The sequence below is a fragment of the Leptonychotes weddellii genome, chromosome 11 (assembly GCF_054177405.1).
Source record: "Leptonychotes weddellii isolate Sample4059 chromosome 11, ASM5417740v2, whole genome shotgun sequence".
Lineage (NCBI taxonomy): Eukaryota > Metazoa > Chordata > Mammalia > Carnivora > Phocidae > Leptonychotes > Leptonychotes weddellii.
The window spans coordinates 21,849,524-21,855,523 of record NC_138379.1 but is presented as its reverse complement, the minus strand read 5'-3'; positions in this window follow the sequence as shown (position 1 = coordinate 21,855,523).

The window sequence follows — 6,000 nt, the reverse complement described above, 5'->3', positions numbered from 1 at the left end:
TTTCCCACACATTCTTGCTATCATAGACAAGACTGTGAGAATGCTCCAGTGTAAGGTGTGCCTGCATCAGGGGAAATCAAGGATGATCCCTGGGGGGCAAGAAGGAAAATATTAGAGCCTCTATTATATTTATTTTAAATTTTCTACTTGTGTGTGTCTGGTACAAAGTGCATTATATATTAGTATATTGGTAAATTTATTCTATCTATCTATCTATCTATCTATCTATCTATCTATCATCTATCTATGTCATCTGTCATCCAGCTATCCATCCTATCAGGAGGTATCTTGAGCAGCATTTTGGAAGTACACATTCCTGGGAGGTTCTATTTCAGTAGGTTTCAGGGGAGGCCGAGGAAACTGTAGTTACCTGACTCATTTATTTTCATTAAGGAACCCTTCCTTAAATGTCACCCTACACGAGATCCTAATAGGTACAACAGATAAAGATGGGACCCCTCTTCTGAAGGAGGCTGGAGGCAACGACAGGGGATGGCCCAACCTTCCTTTTATTCTATCTGCCCTCTGCTCTCCTTGGTCTGCATAAACTCTCACTTGGAAAGCACCATGATAGCTTCTGAAAGATGAATCTTTGGAGGTCAAGTGTTCCATGTTTGAAACTGGACTAACAGAACATGGCCCCCCATTCTCAGGTTTGATGTGGTAGCTGGGTCCCTCTCAGTCTTTTTTTCATGCCACGTGCTAAACACCCCCTCCGAGCCCAGGCTAAGTGAAGGGATGGACACTTCTATTCTTAGACTCCTCCCTGAGGTGCCTTCCCCAGGCTGCTTTCCACCATCCCATGACTGCTTTGTCTTTCTTAGCACAGGGACTTGCCCTGAGTAAGCAGTCAGTACTCACGGACTCACGAGTGTTCACGTTCACTGCAGAGGATGACCAGCTTGCTGCAGCAAGCATTTCTCTGATCTTTCAGATTTGCAGTGTGCTCCCTCTGCAGAAGGAGCTTCTGCTTAAACAAAACACAGTCCCATATCCTAGGGGCACCTCACCTTTTAGCTGATTCAGTTATGCTTACGTCTGGTTATAATTTCCTTTCTAATTTTGCTGGCGTAAAGATGACCTATTTCCCAAGGGCAATTCACACTGTCATTTATAGAGTTATGTTGTCTTCATGAATAACCGTGAGAGGCAAAATTGCCTCACAGAATTAGGGGGAAAGGTGGGGTGTGGCAGACACAGATACACTACTCAGATCCCCCTTCAAGAAAGGGCTCACCGCCCGGCTGCTGGGACAGTAGCTCGCTCACAGCCTCCTCTGTGAGCAACCTTTGAGCCAAAGCCACACTCTGTCCTGAGTGGCCCCAGTCAATAAATGAACGGGGCCATAGAACAGAGACTTGGCCATTTCTGCCCGATGACAACTTGGATCCAACAGTTGATCTTGCTCTGGAGCAACCTTTTGGGCCAACAGAGACAGTATCCCAATCAGGTGGCTTCCTCCATGGCCATTCTTGTTTCCTCACATTTTCTCACGGGTGCTACTCCTCGCCAAACCTTATGCACTCCTAATTCTGTCTTAGCACCTTCTTCCCAGAGAACTGTTATCAGCTGTAACAGTCAGGATATGCTGGATTATGTTGCTATAACAAATATCACAAAGATATTAGTAGATTAATATGAAGGAGTTTATTACTTTCACCCAAAATCCATTGTAGATCTGGATGGTTCTCTGGGACATCACATGGTACCTCAGGTATCCAGTCTGCTGGGGGGTGGGGGAAGGAGGAGGCAATGAGAAGCAAATACAGATTGCAACATTCTCTTAGATTCCTTAAGTCTACAGCTCCCAGCCCCTGGGTGCGAATAGCCCCTGGGGAGGTTCAGAGTTATTGCCAGGGGTGGGCAAATATACACACATGCTTGTGGCATGAATACATTATATGTTTAAATATTTTGAATAATATATGTGTTATTTTTCAAATATATGAATAACAATTCACCAAAACTTACTTTTTTAAATAGTGCATTTTTAGATCACCAGACACCAAAAGTTAAACACACACACACACATACACACACATCGAGGGAAAGTTTTTGCACTGCAGAGGAGTCCTCATGCAAAGGGCTGAGAAATACTGTTTTAGATGATGTGGCCCATCTTAACTGGGAATTTCTCATATAACTTCTAAGTCAACTTTGAGAAAATCTGCCTGATGCTCCAGTCGAGCAGCTCTAGTTTGACAAATATTGATAGCTGAGGGGTGCGAGAATGGCCGATTTTAAAAGGGAATGGGGTATCGTGTGGCCTTTTGTACAATCTCAAGCCTCCTAAAAAATGTACTTATGTACTGTCAACCTGGGATCTTGATCCTCCTGTTTATAGAGACAACCAGGCAGAAAGTATCTGGCTTGGGTTAACCATTTCTGTTTGTTTTGGGACAAGTCACCATGCCTTAACATACAGTAGTTATCTTTGGAGAACAGATATCATGCAACTATGGATTGCCATTTGGGTGAAATCTTACATCTGCAAAAGACCAGCCATCCTGCCCTACACAGAATACAGAGACTCAATCTGTGAAAGGAGAATAGCTTGTCCAAGGTCACACAGGTAAGTGACACACATCTTTCTTTTTTTTTAAGATTTATTTATCTTAGAGAGAGAGCATGCATGCGCAAGCAAGCAGGGAGAGGGGAAGAGGGAGAGAGAGAATCCTGAAGCAGACTCCCGCTGAGCGTGGATCCTGATGTGGGGCTCCATCCCAGGACCCTGAGATCATGACCTGAGCCAAAATCAAGAGTTAGCCACTTAACCGACTGAGCCACCCAGGTGCCTCAACACCTCTCTTAATGGTAGATAGGAAGCAAACTATGGATTATGCTTTGAAAGGGGTCAAGAGTTACCAGCTGTAACAGTCAGGATATGCTGGATTATGTTGCTATAACAAATATCACAAAGATATTAGTAGATTAATATGAAGGAAGTTTATTACTTTCACCCAAAATCCATTGTAGGTCTGGATGGTTCTCTGGGACATCACATGGTGCCTCAGGTATCCAGTCTGCTTTACTCTCATGACACCTCCACTTCAACAAATGACTCACAGTTCTCACAATAGAGGGAGAGCATGCTGGAAGGTCTCTCACTGAGAATTAAATGCCTTTGTCCATATGTGACACATAGGCTGTTGTCACATGACCCTGTCTGAAAGGACAGGAGAGCTGCATAAAAGCAAGCACCCAATAGCCTTACCACACCAGCCTCCCAGAATGCCAGAAAATTCCATTGGTTATTATCAGGGTAAATTTCAAAAGTTCCCTGAGAGTCTTGTTTAAGTCACTATCACCCAATAGCATATAGATCACGAATTAGCTTACCAGCTTTGGTTTAGTCACTAGAACTTTGAAGGAATGAACAACTATGGGGGAAACACACCTAAGATCCCTTCTTATAAAAACCAGCCCAGGGGCTGGCCAGGCAGGACAGAATTGTGTGGAAGACACTGGAGAGGCCCTGGTTCTGGGGAGGAATGGTAGTTGAGAGAAGTGAGTGTCTGAAGAAGACTTTCCAAGAGAAGAAGGGGCACTGAGAGACGGTAGAGCTGCTGATGACCAGCTTCCTTGCACTCACCAGTTTGCCCCGGGTTGCCTAGGTGAGCAAAACACCTTTCCAATGTCTGTGGGTGTCATCTGAATGATACCAAGTCTTCTCAAACCTTTGATCTTATTTCACTCATAAGATCTTGCCAGACCTGCCCTCCCTCCCTATCCTCTGAACACCACTTTGAAAAGAACATGTTGCTAGCCTAGGCTATTGGGTTTCCTGTCACATTTGGGTGTCTGCCGGACCGTGCAGATCGACATGGCAGAGATACACACTGCAGAGGGAAGTCAAGTTTGGTTTCAGCATGAACTGATTAGATCCTTGACATTTTCCAGGCTACTACTTCTGTTGTCCTGGCACACACAGGCTGAGGTAAACAGCCAAGACTGGGAACTTTGTTAGCATTTTTGAGCTGAGTGTTTACCCAAGTCCTATAAGCCATCTGGGTCTAGGGGATGGACTTGGACATCTTCTCCTTTGAGTTCTTGCACCTTTTCACTCTGAGTTGAAAATATTTGTGAAGAGCCACTTCTGCCCGTAGTGGGTATGGGATGTTTACTCTCAGACTAACAAGTGTTACAAATGGGGGTCAGATTAGAACAGAACAAAGCCTAAGGGTCTGGCCAATTGACTCTAATGGATTTTTTTTTTCTTTAAAAATGGACTAACAGGCATGTGACTTTCTAGTCTGGGACGTGACTTTAGAGTCAGACTGCTTGAGTCCCTAGGCTGACTCAACCACTTACTGATTATGTGGTTGTAGGCAGATTATTTAATCTTCCTGAGCCCCAGTTCCTTTATCTTAAAAATAAGGACAATTGCAAATTGCATCTACTTCAATAAATTTGAAGCCCATAGGGAGCACTCGGTAAATATGAACTGCTCTTGTTTCTGTTGTGCTGGAAGGAGGTCTGGTAACTCGACAACTATGCCCACCGTTGTTACTGTCAGTAATAATCTTACAAGATTGAATGTGACGTACTAGCACGTACTTCAGTTTCTGCATCCATAAAATGGGACCAAGGTTGCTGGCTTTTTCTACCTTAGGGAACTTTGAGATGCATCCAATGAAGTAAGAGATGCCTTGAAACGTGAATATATCCTATGGGGATGGGAGATCTTGTCCAGGCTGGGCAAAGAATAGCAGCAGTGGCCATGGCGGTGGGAGGGGGTCATTGCCCATCCCACGCCACTTACGTTGATGTTGCCTCTGCATGTACTGTGATGGAGGAGCCAGATTCTGTTGGGATGGGTGCGGCTAGTTCTTTCCACGCTGCCTGTGACAGAACCCCGTGTTGTTGAGAGCACTACTTTTTGATGTCCCACACCTCTCTCATGGAGTCCGAGGTGCTTCTGCTAGAGGTGGTCAATCTCCGAGGTCAATACCAGCACCTGCTTTCCAGCTCAAGGACCACAGGATGAGCAAAGCCAGGTCCTACAGCAGCAATCCAAGAGACCCTCCCACCCGCTCCTATCTGAAGGGTCCTTTTGAGATGAGTTGCTGGGTTGCCCCTGGTTAGGAAATAGTAAGAAGCTTGCATTCATAGAAGAAAGAAGGGGGGGGGGAGTCACCGATCCTTTCATAAAACCCAGCATGTCACAGCTCCTGTTTAAGGGGGAAGACTCATTTTTCCCTAAGTTGAGAGTATTTGGGCTGGGATATTGGGGTGGAAGAAGTGGAGGGAGAAATTGACCTTCTGTCCAGAGCCAGACAGAGGTTTACATATACAGTAAAATATTTGAGGTTCTCAGTTGAGGGAGAGTTCTTTTGTTCCAAGCATAGAAAAACCGACTTTGGCTAATTTAATCAAAAAATAAATTAAAAAATACACACACACATACATATCATACCACAGACACATACATATTAGAAGGCCACAGAGTAGCTCATAGAGTCAAATAAAAAGCTAAGGACTCTGGCTTCGTACAGGACAGGAAGCTGGGAAAATTAGGTTGGAGAAATGAATGGACTCCCCATTAGCCAGAGGTCCCTTATGTCACTTTACTCAGGATTCGTCTTCCCCGGGGAGAGTTAATTGACCTTGCTTGGTGCCATGCCAACTACTTGACCCGCAGGAGGTGAGACACCTTGCTTCGGGCTTTGTTAGGAGGGTGAACAGAATGCCGAACAGGCCACAGAACAGATGTCTACTACAGTCTCTGCTTTTCGTCATTAGCCTCGTCACTATAATTAGTTCCCCGAGGCTGCCTGGATTTGCATTCGTCCCAGTGGAGTCAAATGTTTCTGTTTCATAACATCCTTGATAAAATTCGCCCATGCAAAAAGTGGATGACAATCTTCTCACCCAAGACAAGATCTCTGCCTGGTCCCCCTGGCCCACCTAGAGAGCCGGTGCTCGGGCCTTCCTGAAGAGTGCTACCCGCCTCGCCTTGCTTTCTCTTTAATAGCTCCATGCTCTGGATCGTAGAAGTTT